General features: G+C 44.7%; 13 non-coding genes across 13 annotated transcripts; all 13 read left to right on the forward strand.

Annotated features, from left to right (window-relative positions):
• Positions 1 to 2,582: 2,582 nt before the first annotated feature.
• On the forward strand, positions 2,583 to 2,664 carry trnal-aag (transfer RNA leucine (anticodon AAG)). Its single transcript has one exon. It is a non-coding gene; the product is annotated as a tRNA-Leu (tRNA).
• A 1,326-nt stretch (positions 2,665 to 3,990) lies between these two features.
• On the forward strand, positions 3,991 to 4,072 carry trnal-aag (transfer RNA leucine (anticodon AAG)). Its single transcript has one exon. It is a non-coding gene; the product is annotated as a tRNA-Leu (tRNA).
• Positions 4,073 to 5,399: 1,327 nt separating this feature from the next.
• trnal-aag (transfer RNA leucine (anticodon AAG)) lies at positions 5,400 to 5,481 on the forward strand. The gene has a single exon. It is a non-coding gene; the product is annotated as a tRNA-Leu (tRNA).
• Positions 5,482 to 6,807: 1,326 nt separating this feature from the next.
• On the forward strand, positions 6,808 to 6,889 carry trnal-aag (transfer RNA leucine (anticodon AAG)). The gene has a single exon. It is a non-coding gene; the product is annotated as a tRNA-Leu (tRNA).
• A 1,327-nt stretch (positions 6,890 to 8,216) lies between these two features.
• On the forward strand, positions 8,217 to 8,298 carry trnal-aag (transfer RNA leucine (anticodon AAG)). Its single transcript has one exon. It is a non-coding gene; the product is annotated as a tRNA-Leu (tRNA).
• Positions 8,299 to 9,626: 1,328 nt separating this feature from the next.
• Positions 9,627 to 9,708, forward strand: trnal-aag (transfer RNA leucine (anticodon AAG)). The gene has a single exon. It is a non-coding gene; the product is annotated as a tRNA-Leu (tRNA).
• Positions 9,709 to 11,035: 1,327 nt separating this feature from the next.
• trnal-aag (transfer RNA leucine (anticodon AAG)) lies at positions 11,036 to 11,123 on the forward strand. Its single transcript has one exon. It is a non-coding gene; the product is annotated as a tRNA-Leu (tRNA).
• Positions 11,124 to 12,445: 1,322 nt separating this feature from the next.
• trnal-aag (transfer RNA leucine (anticodon AAG)) lies at positions 12,446 to 12,533 on the forward strand. The gene has a single exon. It is a non-coding gene; the product is annotated as a tRNA-Leu (tRNA).
• A 1,322-nt stretch (positions 12,534 to 13,855) lies between these two features.
• On the forward strand, positions 13,856 to 13,937 carry trnal-aag (transfer RNA leucine (anticodon AAG)). The gene has a single exon. It is a non-coding gene; the product is annotated as a tRNA-Leu (tRNA).
• Positions 13,938 to 15,262: 1,325 nt separating this feature from the next.
• trnal-aag (transfer RNA leucine (anticodon AAG)) lies at positions 15,263 to 15,344 on the forward strand. The gene has a single exon. It is a non-coding gene; the product is annotated as a tRNA-Leu (tRNA).
• A 1,350-nt stretch (positions 15,345 to 16,694) lies between these two features.
• trnal-aag (transfer RNA leucine (anticodon AAG)) lies at positions 16,695 to 16,776 on the forward strand. The gene has a single exon. It is a non-coding gene; the product is annotated as a tRNA-Leu (tRNA).
• A 1,343-nt stretch (positions 16,777 to 18,119) lies between these two features.
• Positions 18,120 to 18,201, forward strand: trnal-aag (transfer RNA leucine (anticodon AAG)). Its single transcript has one exon. It is a non-coding gene; the product is annotated as a tRNA-Leu (tRNA).
• Positions 18,202 to 19,526: 1,325 nt separating this feature from the next.
• trnal-aag (transfer RNA leucine (anticodon AAG)) lies at positions 19,527 to 19,608 on the forward strand. Its single transcript has one exon. It is a non-coding gene; the product is annotated as a tRNA-Leu (tRNA).
• The last annotated feature ends 393 nt before the right edge of the window (positions 19,609 to 20,001 follow it).

Raw genomic sequence — 20,001 nt, forward strand, 5'->3', positions numbered from 1 at the left:
TACTGGCAAAGTTTTAAAGGTTGCAGATAGGACCATTTGAGAAAGGAGAATTGCCAATCAGAGTGGCGCAGCGGAAGCGTGCTGGGCCCATAACCCAGAGGTCGATGTATCGAAACCATCCTCTGCTAACAAACCAAAGGACTTCTAGAGCAATTCCAGTTCTTTAATGAATCTCCTTAAAATTTAATGCAACCCAAACTGCAGAATCCTGCCTCAGATAAAAACACAATTGCAACTGGACCAGTTTAAAAAAGAAGCTAACGATCTTAGAGAAACTAAAGACCCCTTCAGACAGGGTTTGAAAAACGGAAATTTTCAGGACTCTATCTGTAAGACCTTTGTGTCTGAATACAAACATCCGATAATGTTTTCCGTAATTAAACCGGACAACGCCCCTAGTAACAGGTCTGGACTGGTCACGAACAAGGTGGCTGCTTCAGACTGGTGAGGTCGAGTTCCGGACAGGGAGGAGGAGGAGGGGACCGGGGGACACTGTGCACACCTAAGATAGCTTGCTCCTGTAGCATGCGGCGAACCATGGCAGCTCGCCTCCTATGGTACCGTCTAGACGCGCGACGGAGCACTTCACACCGCTTCCGTGATTCCTTTAACCATTGAGCTTCATCACCCAGGTCTCTCATGAGTCTATGTTTGCACAGACTTATGCTTAACATAAGTTCGATCAGTGAGAAGAATTCTATCTCTTCGTCTGCCATGTTTGACTGAATGGCTTTGTTTGGGTAAAATGACGCATGCACACCCGCCACACAATGTTTACGCAATATCTAAATACAGCCCCCCCCCCCCCCCCCCCAAACATCTCGAACCTTTCCCTGCTGTGTGAAGGCAGCCGAAAAGACAATTTCCAGTACAAAAGTGGTGTGTCTGAAAACACAGTTCTGGTTAAAAACCGGACTGAATTGTCCACACATATTCCAGAATGCCAATCTGAAAAGGGTTTATGTGAGTCAAGATGCATTACCATTAAATCTCACTACAATTACATGACTTGATGTTTGCAGAGTATTTATCAATTTAAATGACATGTTAACACGTGACAAGTATTTCTGTGGTACAGCTAACTTGTTATTGGAGGCAAAATGTCCACCCACCTTCAGAGGTCAGTTAATGAAAAAGGCATTCAAAAGTTTTCTTTGTGTTAGAGTGGCCGAGTGGTCTAAGGCGCTGGATTAAGGTTCCAGTCTCTAAGGAGGCGTGGGTTCAAATCCCAGCTCTGCCATAAACACAACTATGGAAGCATAGATTTCAGTGCACGTGGTACAGTCAATCGATTGAAACACACAGCAATATGTTCAGCAGTGCTTCGATGACTACGCCTTTGTTCTTGAGATGTTGTATTCTATTTCAACTTTTGGAGACGCTTCAACTGTAGTCAACCTTTAAACCTTCTGTCAGTACTGGCACATTTTTAAAGGTTGCAGATAGGACCATTTGAGAAAGGAGAATTGCGAAGCAGAGTGGCACAGCGGAAGCGTGCTGGGCCCATAACCCAGAGGTCGATGGATCAAAACCATCCTCTGCTAACAAACCAAAGGACTTCTAGAGCAATTCCAGTTCTTTAATGAATCTCCTTAAAATTTAATGCAACCCAAACTGCAGAATCCTGCCTCAGATAAAAACACAATTGCAACTGGACCAGTGTAAAAAAGAAGCTAACGATCTTAGAGAAACTAAAGCCCCCTTCAGACAGGCTTTGAAAAACGAAAATTTTCAGGACTCTATCTGAAAGACCTTTGTGTCTGAATACAAACATCCGATAATGTTTTCCGTAATTAAACCGGACAACGCCCCTAGTAACAGGTCTGGACTGGTCGCGAACAAGGTGGCTGCTTCAGACTGGTGAGGTCGAGTTCCGGACAGGGAGGAGGAGGAGGGGACCGGGGGACACTGTGCACACCTAAGATAGCTTGCTCCTGTAGCATGCGGCGAACCATGGCAGCTCGCCTCCTATGGTACCGTCTAGACGCGCGACGGAGCACTTCACACCGCTTCCGTGATTCCTTTAACCATTGAGCTTCATCATCCAGGTCTCTCATGAGTCTATGTTTGCACAGACTTATGCTTGACATAAGTTCGATCAGTGAGAATAATTCTATCTCTTCGTCTGCCATGTTTGACTGAATGGCTTTGTTTGGGTAAAATGACGCATGTACACCCGCCACACAATGTTTACGCAATATCTGAATACAGCCCCCCCCCCCCCCCCCCCCCCCCCTCAAACATCTCGAACCTTTCCCTGCTGTGTGAAGGCAGCCGAAAGGACAATTTCCAGTACAAAAGTGGTGTGTCTGAAAACACAGTTCTGGTTAAAAACCGGACTGAATTGTCCACACATATTCCAGAATGGCAATCTGAAAAGGGTTTATGTGAGTCAAGATGCATTACCATTAAATCTCACTACAATTACCTGACTTGATGTTTGCAGAGTATTTATCAATTTAAATGACATGTTAACACGTGACAAGTATTTCTGTGGTACAGCTAACTTGTTATTGGAGGCAAAATGTCCACCCACCTTCAGAGGTCAGTTAATGACAAAGGCATTCAAGGGTTTTCTTTGTGGTAGAGTGGCCGAGTGGTCTAAGGCGCTGGATTAAGGTTCCAGTCTCTAAGGAGGCGTGGGTTCAAATCCCACCTCTGCCATAAACACAACTATGGAGGCATAGATTTCAGTGCACGTGGTACAGTCAATCGATTGAAACACACAGCAATATGTTCAGCAGTGCTTCGATGAGTGCGGCTTTATTCTTGAGATGTTGCATTCTATTTAAACTTTTGGAGACGCTTCAACTGTAGTCAACCTTTAAACCTTCTGTCAGTACTGGCACATTTTTAAAGGTTGCAGATAGGACCATTTGAGAAAGGGGAATTGTCAAGCAGAGTGGCGCAGCGGAAGCGTGCTGGGCCCATAACCCAGAGGTCGATGGATCAAAACCATCCTCTGCTAACAATCCAAAGGACTTCTAGAGCAATTCCAGTTCTTTAATGAATCTCCTTAAAATTTAATGCAACCCAAACTGCAGAATCCTGCCTCAGATAAAAACACAATTGCAACTGGACCAGTTTAAAAAAGAAGCTAACGATCTTAGAGAAACTAAAGCCCCCTTCAGACAGGCTTTGAAAAACGTAAATTTTCAGGACTCTATCTGAAAGACCTTGGTGTCTGAATACAAACATCCGATAATGTTTTCCGTAATTAAACCGGACAACGCCCCTAGTAACAGGTCTGGACTGGTCACGAACAAGATGGCTGCTTCAGACTGGTGAGGTCGAGTTCCGGACAGGGAGGAGGAGGAGGGGACCGGGGGACACTGTGCACACCTAAGATAGCTTGCTCCTGTAGCATGCGGCGAACCATGGCAGCTCGCCTCCTATGGTACCGTCTAGACGCGCGACGGAGCACTTCACACCGCTTCCGTGATTCCTTTAACCATTGAGCTTCATCACCCAGGTCTCTCATGAGTCTATGTTTGCACAGACTTATGCTTAACATAAGTTCGATCAGTGAGAAGAATTCTATCTCTTCGTCTGCCATGTTTGACTGAATGGCTTTGTTTGGGTAAAATGACGCATGTACACCCGCCACACAATGTTTACGCAATATCTGAATACAGCCCCCCCCCTCAAACATCTCGAACCTTTCCCTGCTGTGTGAAGGCAGCCGAAAGGACAATTTCCAGTACAAAAGTGGTGTGTCTGAAAACACAGTTCTGGTTAAAAACCGGACTGAATTGTCCACACATATTCCAGAATGGCAATCTGAAAAGGGTTTATGTGAGTCAAGATGCATTACCATTAAATCTCACTACAATTACCTGACTTGATGTTTGCAGAGTATTTATCAATTTAAATGACATGTTAACACGTGACAAGTATTTCTGTGGTACAGCTAACTTGTTATTGGAGGCAAAATGTCCACCCACCTTCAGAGGTCAGTTAATGACAAGGGCATTCAAGGGTTTTCTTTGTGGTAGAGTGGCCGAGTGGTCTAAGGCGCTGGATTAAGGTTCCAGTCTCTAAGGAGGCGTGGGTTCAAATCCCACCTCTGCCATAAACACAACTAAGGAAGCATAGATTTCAGTGCACGTGGTACAGTCAATCGATTGAAACACACAGCAATATGTTCAGCAGTGCTTCGATGAGTACGCCTTTATTCTTGAGATGTTGCATTCTATTTCAACTTTTGGAGACGCTTCAACTGTAGTCAACCTTTAAACCTTCTGTCAGTACTGGCACAGTTTTAAAGGTTGCAGATAGGACCATTTGAGAAAGGAGAATTGCCAATCAGAGTGGCGCAGCGGAAGCGTGCTGGGCCCATAACCCAGAGGTCGATGTATCGAAACCATCCTCTGCTAACAAACCAAAGGACTTCTAGAGCAATTCCAGTTCTTTAATGAATCTCCTTAAAATTTAATGCAACCCAAACTGCAGAATCCTGCCTCAGATAAAAACACAATTGCAACTGGACCAGTTTAAAAAAGAAGCTAACGATCTTAGAGAAACTAAAGACCCCTTCAGACAGGGTTTGAAAAACGGAAATTTTCAGGACTCTATCTGTAAGACCTTTGTGTCTGAATACAAACATCCGATAATGTTTTCCGTAATTAAACCGGACAACGCCCCTAGTAACAGGTCTGGACTGGTCACGAACAAGGTGGCTGCTTCAGACTGGTGAGGTCGAGTTCCGGACAGGGAGGAGGAGGAGGGGACCAGGGGACACTGTGCACACCTAAGATAGCTTGCTCCTGTAGCATGCGGCGAACCATGGCAGCTCGCCTCCTATGGTACCGTCTAGACACGCGACGGAGCACTTCACACCGCTTCCGTGATTCCTTTAACCATTGAGCTTCATCACCCAGGTCTCTCATGAGTCTATGTTTGCACAGACTTATGCTTAACATAAGTTCGATCAGTGAGAAGAATTCTATCTCTTCGTCTGCCATGTTTGACTGAATGGCTTTGTTTGGGTAAAATGACGCATGTACACCCGCCACACAATGTTTACGCAATATCTAAATACAGCCCCCCCGCCTCAAACATCTCGAACCTGTCCCTGCTGTGTGAAGGCAGCTGAAAGGACAATTTCCAGTACAAAAGTGGTGTGTCTGAAAACACAGTTCTGGTTAAAAACTGGACTGAATTGTCCACACATATTCCAGAATGCCAATCTGAAAAGGGTTTATGTGAGTCAAGATGCATTACCATTAAATCTCACTACAATTACCTGACTTGATGTTTGCAGTGTATTTATCAATTTAAATGACATGTTAACACGTGACAAGTATTTCTGTGGTACAGCTAACTTGTTATTGGAGGCAAAATGTCCACCCACCTTCAGAGGTCAGTTAATGACAAAGGCATTCAAGGGTTTTCTTTGTGGTAGAGTGGCCGAGTGGTCTAAGGCGCTGGATTAAGGTTCCAGTCTCTAAGGAGGCGTGGGTTGAAATCCCACCTCTGCCATAAACACAACTATGGAGGCATAGATTTCAGTGCACGTGGTACAGTCAATCGATTGAAACACACAGCAATATGTTCAGCAGTGCTTCGATGAGTGCGGCTTTATTCTTGAGATGTTGCATTCTATTTAAACTTTTGGAGACGCTTCAACTGTAGTCAACCTTTAAACCTTCTGTCAGTACTGGCACATTTTTAAAGGTTGCAGATAGGACCATTTGAGAAAGGGGAATTGTCAAGCAGAGTGGCGCAGCGGAAGCGTGCTGGGCCCATAACCCAGAGGTCGATGGATCAAAACCATCCTCTGCTAACAATCCAAAGGACTTCTAGAGCAATTCCAGTTCTTTAATGAATCTCCTTAAAATTTAATGCAACCCAAACTGCAGAATCCTGCCTCAGATAAAAACACAATTGCAACTGGACCAGTTTAAAAAAGAAGCTAACGATCTTAGAGAAACTAAAGCCCCCTTCAGACAGGCTTTGAAAAACGTAAATTTTCAGGACTCTATCTGAAAGACCTTGGTGTCTGAATACAAACATCCGATAATGTTTTCCGTAATTAAACCGGACAACGCCCCTAGTAACAGGTCTGGACTGGTCACGAACAAGATGGCTGCTTCAGACTGGTGAGGTCGAGTTCCGGACAGGGAGGAGGAGGAGGGGACCGGGGGACACTGTGCACACCTAAGATAGCTTGCTCCTGTAGCATGCGGCGAACCATGGCAGCTCGCCTCCTATGGTACCGTCTAGACGCGCGACGGAGCACTTCACACCGCTTCCGTGATTCCTTTAACCATTGAGCTTCATCACCCAGGTCTCTCATGAGTCTATGTTTGCACAGACTTATGCTTAACATAAGTTCGATCAGTGAGAAGAATACTATCTCTTCGTCTGCCATGTTTGACTGAATGGCTTTGTTTGGGTAAAATGACGCATGTACACCCGCCACACAATGTTTACGCAATATCTGAATACAGCCCCCCCCCTCAAACATCTCGAACCTTTCCCTGCTGTGTGAAGGCAGCCGAAAGGACAATTTCCAGTACAAAAGTGGTGTGTCTGAAAACACAGTTCTGGTTAAAAACCGGACTGAATTGTCCACACATATTCCAGAATGGCAATCTGAAAAGGGTTTATGTGAGTCAAGATGCATTACCATTAAATCTCACTACAATTACCTGACTTGATGTTTGCAGAGTATTTATCAATTTAAATGACATGTTAACACGTGACAAGTATTTCTGTGGTACAGCTAACTTGTTATTGGAGGCAAAATGTCCACCCACCTTCAGAGGTCAGTTAATGACAAAGGCATTCAAGGGTTTTCTTTGTGGTAGAGTGGCCGAGTGGTCTAAGGCGCTGGATTAAGGTTCCAGTCTCTAAGGAGGTGTGGGTTCAAATCCCACCTCTGCCATAATCACAACTATGGAAGCATAGATTTCAGTGCACGTGGTACAGTCAATCGATTGAAACACACAGCAATATGTTCAGCAGTGCTTCGATGAGTATGCCTTTATTCTTGAGATGTTGCATTCTATTTCAACTTTTGGAGACGCTTCAACTGTAGTCAACCTTTAAACCTTCTGTCAGTACTGGCACAGTTTTAAAGGTTGCAGATAGGACCATTTGAGAAAGGAGAATTGGCAATCAGAGTGGCGCAGCGGAAGCGTGCTGGGCCCATAACCCAGAGGTCGATGTATCGAAACCATCCTCTGCTAACAAACCAAAGGACTTCTAGAGCAATTCCAGTTCTTTAATGAATCTCCTTAAAATTTAATGCAACCCAAACTGCAGAATCCTGCCTCAGATAAAAACACAATTGCAACTGGACCAGTTTAAAAAAGAAGCTAACGATCTTAGAGAAACTAAAGACCCCTTCAGACAGGGTTTGAAAAACGGAAATTTTCAGGACTCTATCTGTAAGACCTTTGTGTCTGAATACAAACATCCGATAATGTTTTCCGTAATTAAACCGGACAACGCCCCTAGTAACAGGTCTGGACTGGTCACGAACAAGGTGGCTGCTTCAGACTGGTGAGGTCGAGTTCCGGACAGGGAGGAGGAGGAGGGGACCGGGGGACACTGTGCACACCTAAGATAGCTTGCTCCTGTAGCATGCGGCGAACCATGGCAGCTCGCCTCCTATGGTACCGTCTAGACGCGCGACGGAGCACTTCACACCGCTTCCGTGATTCCTTTAACCATTGAGCTTCATCACCCAGGTCTCTCATGAGTCTATGTTTGCACAGACTTATGCTTAACATAAGTTCGATCAGTGAGAAGAATTCTATCTCTTCGTCTGCCATGTTTGACTGAATGGCTTTGTTTGGGTAAAATGACGCATGTACACCCGCCACACAATGTTTACGCAATATCTAAATACAGCCCCCCCGCCTCAAACATCTCGAACCTGTCCCTGCTGTGTGAAGGCAGCTGAAAGGACAATTTCCAGTACAAAAGTGGTGTGTCTGAAAACACAGTTCTGGTTAAAAACTGGACTGAATTGTCCACACATATTCCAGAATGCCAATCTGAAAAGGGTTTATGTGAGTCAAGATGCATTACCATTAAATCTCACTACAATTACCTGACTTGATGTTTGCAGTGTATTTATCAATTTAAATGACATGTTAACACGTGACAAGTATTTCTGTGGTACAGCTAACTTGTTATTGGAGGCAAAATGTCCACCCACCTTCAGAGGTCAGTTAATGACAAAGGCATTCAAGGGTTTTCTTTGTGGTAGAGTGGCCGAGTTGTCTAAGGCGCTGGATTAAGGTTCCAGTCTCTAAGGAGGCGTGGGTTCAAATCCCACCTCTGCCATAAACACAACTATGGAAGCATAGATTTCAGTGCATGTGGTACAGTCAATCAATTGAAACACACAGCAATATGTTCAGCAGTGCTTCGATGAGTATGCCTTTATTCTTGAGATGTTGCATTCTATTTCAACTTTTGGAGACGCTTCAACTGTAGTCAACCTTTAAACCTTCTGTCAGTACTGGCACATTTTTAAAGGTTGCAGATAGGACCATTTGAGAAAGGAGAATTGCCAAGCAGAGTGGTGCAGCGGAAGCGTGCTGGGCCCATAACCCAGAGGTCGATGGATCGAAACCATCCTCTGCAAACAAACCAAAGGACTTCTGGAGCAATTCCAGTTCTTTAATGAATCTCCTTAAAATTTAATGCAACCCAAACTGCAGAATCCTGCCTCAGATAAAAACACAATTGCAACTGGACCAGTTTAAAAAAGAAGCTAACGATCTTAGAGAAACTAAAGCCCCCTTCAGACAGGCTTTGAAAAACGTAAATTTTCAGGACTCTATCTGAAAGACCTTTGTGTCTGAATACAAACATCCGATAATGTTTTCCGTAATTAAACCGGACAACGCCCCTAGTAACAGGTCTGGACTGGTCACGAACAAGGTGGCTGCTTCAGACTGGTGAGGTCGAGTTCCGGACCGGGAGGAGGAGGAGGGGACCGGGGGACACTGTGCACACCTAAGATAGCTTGCTCCTGTAGCATGCGGCGAACCATGGCAGCTCGCCTCCTATGGTACCGTCTAGACGCGCGACGGAGCACTTCACACCGCTTCCGTGATTCCTTTAACCATTGAGCTTCATCACCCAGGTCTCTCATGAGTCTATGTTTGCACAGACTTATGCTTAACATAAGTTCGATCAGTGAGAAGAATTCTATCTCTTCGTCTGCCATGTTTGACTGAATGGCTTTGTTTGGGTAAAATGACGCATGTACACCCGCCACACAATGTTTACGCAATATCTAAATACAGCCCCCCCCCCCTCAAACATCTCGAACCTGTCCCTGCTGTGTGAAGGCAGCTGAAAGGACAATTTCCAGTACAAAAGTGGTGTGTCTGAAAACACAGTTCTGGTTAAAAACCGGACTGAATTGTCCACACATATTCCAGAATGCCAATCTGAAAAGGGTTTATGTGAGTCAAGATGCATTACCATTAAATCTCACTACAATTACATGACTTGATGTTTGCAGAGTATTTATCAATTTAAATGACATGTTAACACGTGACAAGTATTTCTGTGGTACAGCTAACTTGTTATTGGAGGCAAAATGTCCACCCACCTTCAGAGGTCAGTTAATGACAAAGGCATTCAAGGGTTTTCTTTGTGGTAGAGTGGCCGAGTGGTCTAAGGCGCTGGATTAAGGTTCCAGTCTCTAAGGAGGCGTGGGTTCAAATCCCACCTCTGCCATAAACACAACTATGGAAGCATAGATTGCAGTGCATGTGGTACAGTCAATCAATTGAAACACACAGCAATATGTTCAGCAGTCCTTCGATTAGTACGCCTTTATTCTTGAGATGTTGCATTCTATTTCAACTTTTGGAGACGCTTCAACTGTAGTCAACCTTTAAACCTTCCGTCAGTACTGGCACATTTTTAAAGGTTGCAGATAGGACCATTTGAGAAAGAAGGATTGCCAAGCAGAGTGGCGCAGCGGAAGCGTGCTGGGCCCATAACCCAGAGGTCGATGGATCGAAACCATCCTCTGCTAACAATCCAAAGGACTTCTAGAGCAATTCCAGTTCTTTAATGAATCTCCTTAAAATTTAATGCAACCCAAACTGCAGAATCCTGCCTCAGATAAAAACACAATTGCAACTGGACCAGTTTAAAAAAGAAGCTAACGATCTTAGAGAAACTAAAGCCCCCTTCAGACAGGCTTTGAAAAACGTAAATTTTCAGGACTCTATCTGAAAGACCTTTGTGTCTGAATACAAACATCCGATAACGTTTTCCGTAATTAAACCGGACAACGCCCCTAGTAACAGGTCTGGACTGGTCACGAACAAGGTGGCTGCTTCAGACTGGTGAGGATGAGTTCCGGACAGGGAGGAGGAGGAGGGGACCGGGGGACACTGTGCACACCTAAGATAGCTTGCTCCTGTAGCATGCGGCGAACCATGGCAGCTCGCCTCCTATGGTACCGTCTAGACGCGCGACGGAGCACTTCACACCGCTTCCGTGATTCCTTTACCCATTGAGCTTCATCACCCAGGTCTCTCATGAGTCTATGTTTGCACAGACTTATGCTTAACATAAGTTTGATCAGTGAGAAGAATTCTATCTCTTCGTCTGCCATGTTTGACTGAATGGCTTTGTTTGGGTAAAATGACGCATGTACACCCGCCACACAATGTTTACGCAATATCTGAATACAGCCCCCCCCCCTCAAACATCTCGAACCTTTCCCTGCTGTGTAAAGGCAGCCGAAAGGACAATTTCCAGTACAAAAGTGGTGTGTCTGAAAACACAGTTCTGGTTAAAAACCGGACTGAATTGTCCACACATATTCCAGAATGGCAATCTGAAAAGGGTTTATGTGAGTCAAGATGCATTACCATTAAATCTCACTACAATTACCTGACTTGATGTTTGCAGAGTATTTATCAATTTAAATGACATGTTAACACGTGACAAGTATTTCTGTGGTACAGCTAACTTGTTATTGGAGGCAAAATGTCCACCCACCTTCAGAGGTCAGTTAATGACAAAGGCATTCAAGGATTTTCTTTGTGTTAGAGTGGCCGAGTGGTCTAAGGCGCTGGATTAAGGTTCCAGTCTTTAAGGAGGCGTGGGTTCAAATCCCACCTCTGCCATAAACACAACTATGGAAGCATAGATTTCAGTGCACGTGGTACAGTCAATCAATTGAAACACACAGCAATATGTTCAGCAGTGCTTCGATGAGTACGCCTTTATTCTTGAGATGTTGCATTCTATTTCAACTTTTGTAGACGCTTCAACTGTAGTCAACCTTTAAACCCTCCGTCAGTACTGGCACATTTTTAAAGGTTGCAGATGGGCCATTTGAGAAAGAAGAACTGCCAAGCAGAGTGGCGCAGCGGAAGCGTGCTGGGCCCATAACCCAGAGGTCGATGGATCGAAACCATCCTCTGCTAACAATCCAAAGGACTTCTAGAGCAATTCCAGTTCTTTAATGAATCTCCTTAAAATTTAATGCAACCCAAACTGCAGAATCCTGCCTCAGATAAAAACACAATTGCAACTGGACCAGTTTAAAAAAGAAGCTAACGATCTTAGAGAAACTAAAGCCCCCTTCAGACAGGCTTTGAAAAACGTAAATTTTCAGGACTCTATCTGAAAGACCTTTGTGTCTGAATACAAACATCCGATAATGTTTTCCGTAATTAAACCGGACAACGCCCCTAGTAACAGGTCTGGACTGGTCACGAACAAGGTGGCTGCTTCAGACTGGTGAGGATGAGTTCCGGACAGGGAGGAGGAGGAGGGGACCGGGGGACACTGTGCACACCTAAGATAGCTTGCTCCTGTAGCATGCGGCGAACCATGGCAGCTCGCCTCCTATGGTACCGTCTAGACGCGCGACGGAGCACTTCACACCGCTTCCGTGATTCCTTTACCCATTGAGCTTCATCACCCAGGTCTCTCATGAGTCTATGTTTGCACAGACTTATGCTTAACATAAGTTTGATCAGTGAGAAGAATTCTATCTCTTCGTCTGCCATGTTTGACTGAATGGCTTTGTTTGGGTAAAATGACGCATGTACACCCGCCACACAATGTTTACGCAATATCTGAATACAGCCCCCCCCCCCCTCAAACATCTCGAACCTTTCCCTGCTGTGTGAAGGCAGCCGAAAGGACAATTTCCAGTACTAAAGTGGTGTGTCTGAAAACACAGTTCTGGTTAAAAACCGGACTGAATTGTCCACACATATTCCAGAATGCCAATCTGAAAAGGGTTTATGTGAGTCAAGATGCATTACCATTAAATCTCACTACAATTACCTGACTTGATGTTTGCAGAGTATTTATCAATTTAAATGACATGTTAACACGTGACAAGTATTTCTGTGGTACAGCTAACTTGTTATTGGAGGCAAAATGTCCACCCACCTTCAGAGGTCAGTTAATGACAAAGGCATTCAAGGATTTTCTTTGTGTTAGAGTGGCCGAGTGGTCTAAGGCGCTGGATTAAGGTTCCAGTCTTTAAGGAGGCGTGGGTTCAAATCCCACCTCTGCCATAAACACAACTATGGAAGCATAGATTTCAGTGCACGTGGTACAGTCAATCAATTGAAACACACAGCAATATGTTCAGCAGTGCTTCGATTAGTACGCCTTTATTCTTGAGATGTTGCATTCTATTTCAACTTTTGTAGACGCTTCAACTGTAGTCAACCTTTAAAGCTTCCGTCAGTACTGGCACAGTTTTAAAGGTTGCAGATAGGACCATTTGAGAAAGGAGAATTGCCAATCAGAGTGGCGCAGCGGAAGCGTGCTGGGCCCATAACCCAGAGGTCGATGGATCGAAACCATCTTCTGCTAACAAACCAAAGGACTTCTAGAGCAATTCCAGTTCTTTAATGAATCTCCTTAAAATTTAATGCAACCCAAACTGCAGAATCCTGCCTCAGATAAAAACACAATTGCAACTGGACCAGTTTAAAAAAGAAGCTAACGATCTTAGAGAAACTAAAGACCCCTTCAGACAGGCTTTGAAAAACGTAAATTTTCAGGACTCTATCTGTAAGACCTTTGTGTCTGAATACAAACATCCGATAATGTTTTCCGTAATTAAACCGGACAACGCCCCTAGTAACAGGTCTGGACTGGTCACGAACAAGGTGGCTGCTTCAGACTGGTGAGGTCGAGTTCCGGACAGGGAGGAGGAGGAGGGGACCGGGGGACACTGTGCACACCTAAGATAGCTTGCTCCTGTAGCATGCGGCGAACCATGGCAGCTCGCCTCCTATGGTACCGTCTAGACGCGCGACGGAGCACTTCACACCGCTTCCGTGATTCCTTTAACCATTGAGCTTCATCACCCAGGTCTCTCATGAGTCTATGTTTGCACAGACTTATGCGTAACATAAGTTCGATCAGTGAGAATAATTCTATCTCTTCGTCTGCCATGTTTGACTGAATGGCTTTGTTTGGGTAAAATGACGCATGTACACCCGCCACACAATGTTTACGCAATATCTGAATACAGCCCCCCCCCCCTCAAACATCTCGAACCTTTCCCTGCTGTGTGAAGGCAGCCGAAAGGACAATTTCCAGTACAAAAGTGGTGTGTCTGAAAACACAGTTCTGGTTAAAAACCGGACTGAATTGTCCACACATATTCCAGAATGGCAATCTGAAAAGGGTTTATGTGAGTCAAGATGCATTACCATTAAATCTCACTACAATTACCTGACTTGATGTTTGCAGAGTATTTATCAATTTAAATGACATGTTAACACGTGACAAGTATTTCTGTGGTACAGCTAACTTGTTATTGGAGGCAAAATGTCCACCCACCTTCAGAGGTCAGTTAATGACAAAGGCATTCAAGGGTTTTCTTTGTGGTAGAGTGGCCGAGTGGTCTAAGGCGCTGGATTAAGGTTCCAGTCTCTAAGGAGGTGTGGGTTCAAATCCCACCTCTGCCATAATCACAACTATGGAAGCATAGATTTCAGTGCACGTGGTACAGTCAATCGATTGAAACACACAGCAATATGTTCAGCAGTGCTTCGATGAGTGTGGCTTTATTCTTGAGATGTTGCATTCTATTTCAACTTTTGGAGACGCTTCAACTGTAGTCAACCTTTAAACCTTCTGTCAGTACTGGCACATTTTTAAAGGTTGCAGATAGGACCATTTGAGAAAAGAGAATTGCCAAGCAGAGTGGCGCAGCGGAAGAGTGCTGGGCCCATAACCCAGACGTCGATGGATCGAAACCATCCTCTGCTAACAAACCAAAGGACTTCTAGAGCAATTCCAGTTCTTTAATGAATCTCCTTAAAATTTAATGCAACCCAAACTGCAGAATCCTGCCTCAGATAAAAACACAATTGCAACTGGACCAGTTTAAAAAAGAAGCTAACAATCTTAGAGAAACTAAAGCCCCCTTCAGACAGGCGTTGAAAAACGGAAATTTTCAGGACTCTATCTGTAAGACCTTTGTGTCTGAATACAAACATCCGATAATGTTTTCCGTAATTAAACCGGACAACCCCCCTAGTAACAGGTCTGAACTGGTCACGAACAAGGTGGCTGCTTCAGACTGGTGAGGTCGAGTTCCGGACAGGGAGGAGGAGGAGGGGACCGGGGGACACTGTGCACACCTAAGATAGCTTGCTCCTGTAGCATGCGGGGAACCATGGCAGCTCGCCTCCTATGGTACCGTCTAGACGCGCGACGGAGCATTCACACCGCTTCCGTGATTCCTTTAACCATTGAGCTTCATCATCCAGGTCTCTCATGAGTCTATGTTTGCGCAGACTTATGCTTAACATAAGTCCGATCAGTGAGAATAATTCTATCTCTTCGTCTGCCATGTTTGACTGAATGGCTTTGTTTGGGTAAAATGACGCATGTACATCCGCCACACAATGTTTACGCAATATCTGAATACAGCCCCCCCCCTCAAACATCTCGAACCTTTCCCTGCTGTGTGAAGGCAGCCGAAAGGACAATTTCCAGTACAAAAGTGGTGTGTCTGAAAACACAGTTCTGGTTAAAAACCGGACTGAATTGTCCACACATATTCCAGAATGCCAATCTGAAAAGCGTTTATGTGAGTCAAGATGCATTACCATTAAATCTCACTACAATTACATGACTTGATGTTTGCAGAGTATTTATCAATTTAAATGACATGTTAACACGTGACAAGTATTTCTGTGGTACAGCTAACTTGTTATTGGAGGCAAAATGTCCACCCACCTTCAGAGGTCAGTTAATGACAAAGGCATTCAAAGGTTTTCTTTGTGGTAGAGTGGCCGAGTGGTCTAAGGCGCTGGATTAAGGTTCCAGTCTCTAAGGAGGCGTGGGTTCAAATCCCACCTCTGCCATAAACACAACTATGGAAGCATAGATTTCAGTGCACGTGGTACAGTCAATCAATTGAAATACACAGCAATATGTTCAGCAGTGCTTCGATGAGTACGCCTTTGTTCTTGAGATGTTGTATTCTATTTCAACTTTTGGAGACGCTTCAACTGTAGTCAACCTTTAAACCTTCTTTCAGTACTGGCACATTTTTAAAGGTTGCAGATAGGACCATTTGAGAAAGGAGAATTGCAAAGCAGAGTGGCGCAGCGGAAGCGTGCTGGGCCCATAACTCAGAGGTCGTTGGATCAAAACCTTCCACTGCTAACAAACCAAAGGACTTCTAGAGCAATTCCAGTTCTTTAATGAATCTCCTTAAAATTTAATGCAACCCAAACTGCAGAATCCTGCCTCAGATAAAAACACAATTGCAACTGGACCAGTGTAAAAAAGAAGCTAACGATCTTAGAGAAACTAAAGCCCCCTTCAGACAGGCTTTGAAAAACGGAAATTTTCAGGACTTTATCTGAAAGACCTTTGTGTCTGAATACAAACATCCGATAATGTTTTCCGTAATTAAACCGGACAACGCCCCTAGTAACAGGTCTGGACTGGTCACGAACAAGGTGGCTGCTTCAGACTGGTGAGGTCGAGTTCCGGACAGGGAGGAGGAGGAGGGGACCGGGGGACACTGTGCACACCTAAGATAGCTTGCTCCTGTAGCATGCGGCGAACCATGGCAGCTCTCCTCCTATGGTACCGTCTAGACGCGCGACGGAGCACTTCACACCGCTTCCGTGATTCCTTTAACCATTGAGCTTCATCATCCAGGTCTCTCATGAGTCTATGTTTGCACAGACTTATGCTTGACATAAGTTCGATCAGTGAGAATAATTCTATCTCTTCGTCTGCCATGTTTGACTGAATGGCTTTGTTTGGGTAAAATGACGCATGTACACCCGCCACACAATGTTTACGCAATATCTGAATACAGCCCCCCCCCCCCCCCCCCCCCCCCCCAACCCCCTCAAACATCTCGAACCTTTCCCTGCTGTGTGAAGGCAGCCGAAAGGACAATTTCCAGTACAAAAGTGGTGTGTCTGAAAACACAGTTCTGGTTAAAAACCGGACTGAATTGTCCACACATATTCCAGAATGCCAATCTGAAAAGGGTTTATGTGAGTCAAGATGCATTACCATTAAATCTCACTACAATTACCTGACTTGATGTTTGCAGAGTATTTATCAATTTAAATGACATGTTAACACGTGACAAGTATTTCTGTGGTACAGCAAACTTGTTATTGGAGGCAAAATGTCCACCCACCTTCAGAGGTCAGTTAATGACAAAGCCATTCAAGGATTTTCTTTGTGGTAGAGTGGCCGAGTGGTCTAAGGCGCTGGATTAAGGTTCCAGTCTCTAAGGAGGCGTGGGTTCAAATCCCACCTCTGCCATAAACACAACTATGGAAGCATAGATTTCAGTGCACGTGGAACAGTCAATCGATTGAAACACACAGCAATATGTTCAACAGTGCTTCGATGAGTGCGGCTTTATTCTTGAGATGTTGCATTCTATTTCAACTTTTGGAGACGCTTCAACTGTAGTCAACCTTTAAACCTTCTGTCAGTACTGGCACATTTTTAAAGGTTGCAGATAGGACCATTTGAGAAAGGAGAATTGCCAAGCAGAGTGGCGCAGCGGAAGCGTGCTGGGCCCATAACCCAGAGGTCGAAGGATCGAAACCATCCTCTGCTAACAAACCAAAGGACTTCTAGAGCAATTTCAGTTCTTTAATGAATCTCCTTAAAATTTAATGCAACCCAAACTGCAGAATCCTGCCTCAGATAAAAACACAATTGCAACTGGACCAGTTTAAAAAAGAAGCTAACGATCTTAGAGAAACTAAAGCCCCCTTCAGACAGGCTTTGAAAAACGGAAATTTTCAGGACTCTATCTGAAAGACCTTTGTGTCTGAATACAAACATCCGATAATGTTTTCCGTAATTAAACCGGACAACGCCCCTAGTAACAGGTCTGGACTGGTCACGAACAAGGTGGCTGCTTCAGACTGGTGAGGTCGAGTTCCGGACAGGGAGGAGGAGGAGGGGACCGGGGGACACTGTGCACACCTAAGATAGCTTGCTCCTGTAGCATGCGGCGAACCATGGCAGCTCGCCTCCTATGGTACCGTCTAGACGCGCGACGGAGCACTTCACACCGCTTCCGTGATTCCTTTAACCATTGAGCTTCATCACCCAGGTCTCTCATGAGTCTATGTTTGCACAGACTTATGCTTAACATAAGTTCGATCAGTGAGAAGAATTCTATCTCTTCGTCTGCCATGTTTGACTGAATGGCTTTGTTTGGGTAAAATGACGCATGTACACCCGCCACACAATGTTTACGCAATATCTGAATACAGCCCCCCCCCCCCCCCCCCCCCCCCCCTCAAACATCTCGAACCTTTCCCTGCTGTGTGAAGGCAGCCGAAAGGACAATTTCCAGTACAAAAGTGGTGTGTCTGAAAACACAGTTCTGGTTAAAAATCGGACTAAATTGTCCACACATATTCCAGAATGGCAATCTGAAAAGGGTTTATGTGAGTCAAGATGCATTACCATTAAATCTCACTACAATTACCTGACTTGATGTTTGCAGAGTATTTATCAATTTAAATGACATGTTAACACGTGACAAGTATTTCTGTGGTACAGCTAACTTGTTATTGGAGGCAAAATGTCCACCCACCTTCAGAGGTCAGTTAATGACAAAGGCATTCAAGCGTTTTCTTTGTGGTAGAGTGGCCGAGTGGTCTAAGGCGCTGGATTAAGGTTCCAGTCTCTAAGGAGGCGTGGGTTCAAATCCCACCTCTGCCATAAACACAACTATGGAAGCATAGATTTCAGTGCACGTGGTAAAGTCAATCGATTGAAACACACAGCAATATGTTCAGCAGTGCTTCGATGAGTACACCTTTATTCTTGAGATGTTGCATTCTATTTCAACTTTTGGAGACGCTTCAACTGTAGTCAACCTTTAAACCTTCTGTCAGTACTGGCACAGTTTTAAAGGTTGCAGATAGGACCATTTGAGAAAGGAGAATTGCCAAGCAGAGTGGCGCAGCGGAAGCGTGCTGGGCCCATAACCCAGAGGTCGATGGATCGAAACCATCCTCTGCTAACAAACCAAAGGACTTCTAGAGCAATACCAGTTCTTTAATGAATCTCCTTAAAATTTAATGCAACCCAAACTACAGAATCCTGCCTCAGATAAAAACACAATTGCAACTGGACCAGTTTAAAAAAGAAGCTAACGATCTTAGAGAAACTAAAGACCCCTTCAGACAGGCTTTGAAAAACGGAAATTTTCAGGACTCTATCTGTAAGACCTTTGTGTCTGAATACAAACATCCGATAATGTTTTCCGTAATTAAACCGGACAACCCCCCTAGTAACAGGTCTGGACTGGTCACGAACAAGGTGGCTGCTTCAGACTGGTGAGGTCGAGTTCCGGACAGGGAGGAGGAGGAGGGGACCGGGGGACACTGTGCACACCTAAGATAGCTTGCTCCTGTAGCATGCGGGGAACCATGGCAGCTCGCCTCCTATGGTACCGTCTAGAATCGTGACGGAGCACTTCACACCGCTTCCGTGATTCCTTTAACCATTGAGCTTCATCATCCAGGTCTCTCATGAGTCTATGTTTGCGCAGACTAATGCTTAACATAAGTCCGATCAGTGAGAAGAATTCTATCTCTTCGTCTGCCATGTTTGACTGAATGGCTTTGTTTGGGTAAAATGACGCATGTACACCCGCCACACAATGTTTACGCAATATCTGAATACAGCCCCCCCCTCAAACATCTCGAACCTTTCCCTGCTGTGTGAAGGCAGCCGAAAGGACAATTTCCAGTACAAAAGTGGTGTGTCTGAAAACACAGTTCTGGTTAAAAACCGGACTGAATTGTCCACACATATTCCAGAATGGCAATCTGAAAAGGGTTTATGTGAGTCAAGATGCATTACCATTAAATCTCACTACAATTACCTGACTTGATGTTTGCAGAGTATTTATCAATTTAAATGACATGTTAACACGTGACAAGTATTTCTGTGGTACAGCTAACTTGTTATTGGAGGCAAAATGTCCACCCACCTTCAGAGGTCAGTTAATGACAAAGGCATTCAAGGGTTTTCTTTGTGGTAGAGTGGCCGAGTGGTCTAAGGCGCTGGATTAAGGTTCCAGTCTCTAAGGAGGCGTGGGTTCAAATCCCACCTCTGCCATAAACACAACTATGGAAGCATAGATTTCAGTGCACGTGGTACAGTCAATCGATTGAAACACACAGCAATATGTTCAGCAGTGCTTCGATGAGTGCGGCTTTATTCTTGAGATGTTGCATTCTATTTCAACTTTTGGAGACGCTTCAACTGTAGTCAACCTTTAAACCTTCTGTCAGTACTGGCACAGTTTTAAAGGTTGCAGATAGGACCATTTGAGAAAGGAGAATTGCCAAGCAGAGTGGTGCAGCGGAAGCGTGCTGGGCCCATAACCCAGAGGTCGATGGATCGAAACCATCCTCTGCTAACAAACCAAAGGACTTCTAGAGCAATTCCAGTTCTTTAATGAATCTCCTTAAAATTTAATGCAACCCAAACTGCAGAATCCTGCCTCAG

Source organism: Nothobranchius furzeri, chromosome 4 (genome assembly GCF_043380555.1).
Source record: "Nothobranchius furzeri strain GRZ-AD chromosome 4, NfurGRZ-RIMD1, whole genome shotgun sequence".
NCBI classification, from domain to species: Eukaryota; Metazoa; Chordata; class Actinopteri; order Cyprinodontiformes; family Nothobranchiidae; genus Nothobranchius; species Nothobranchius furzeri.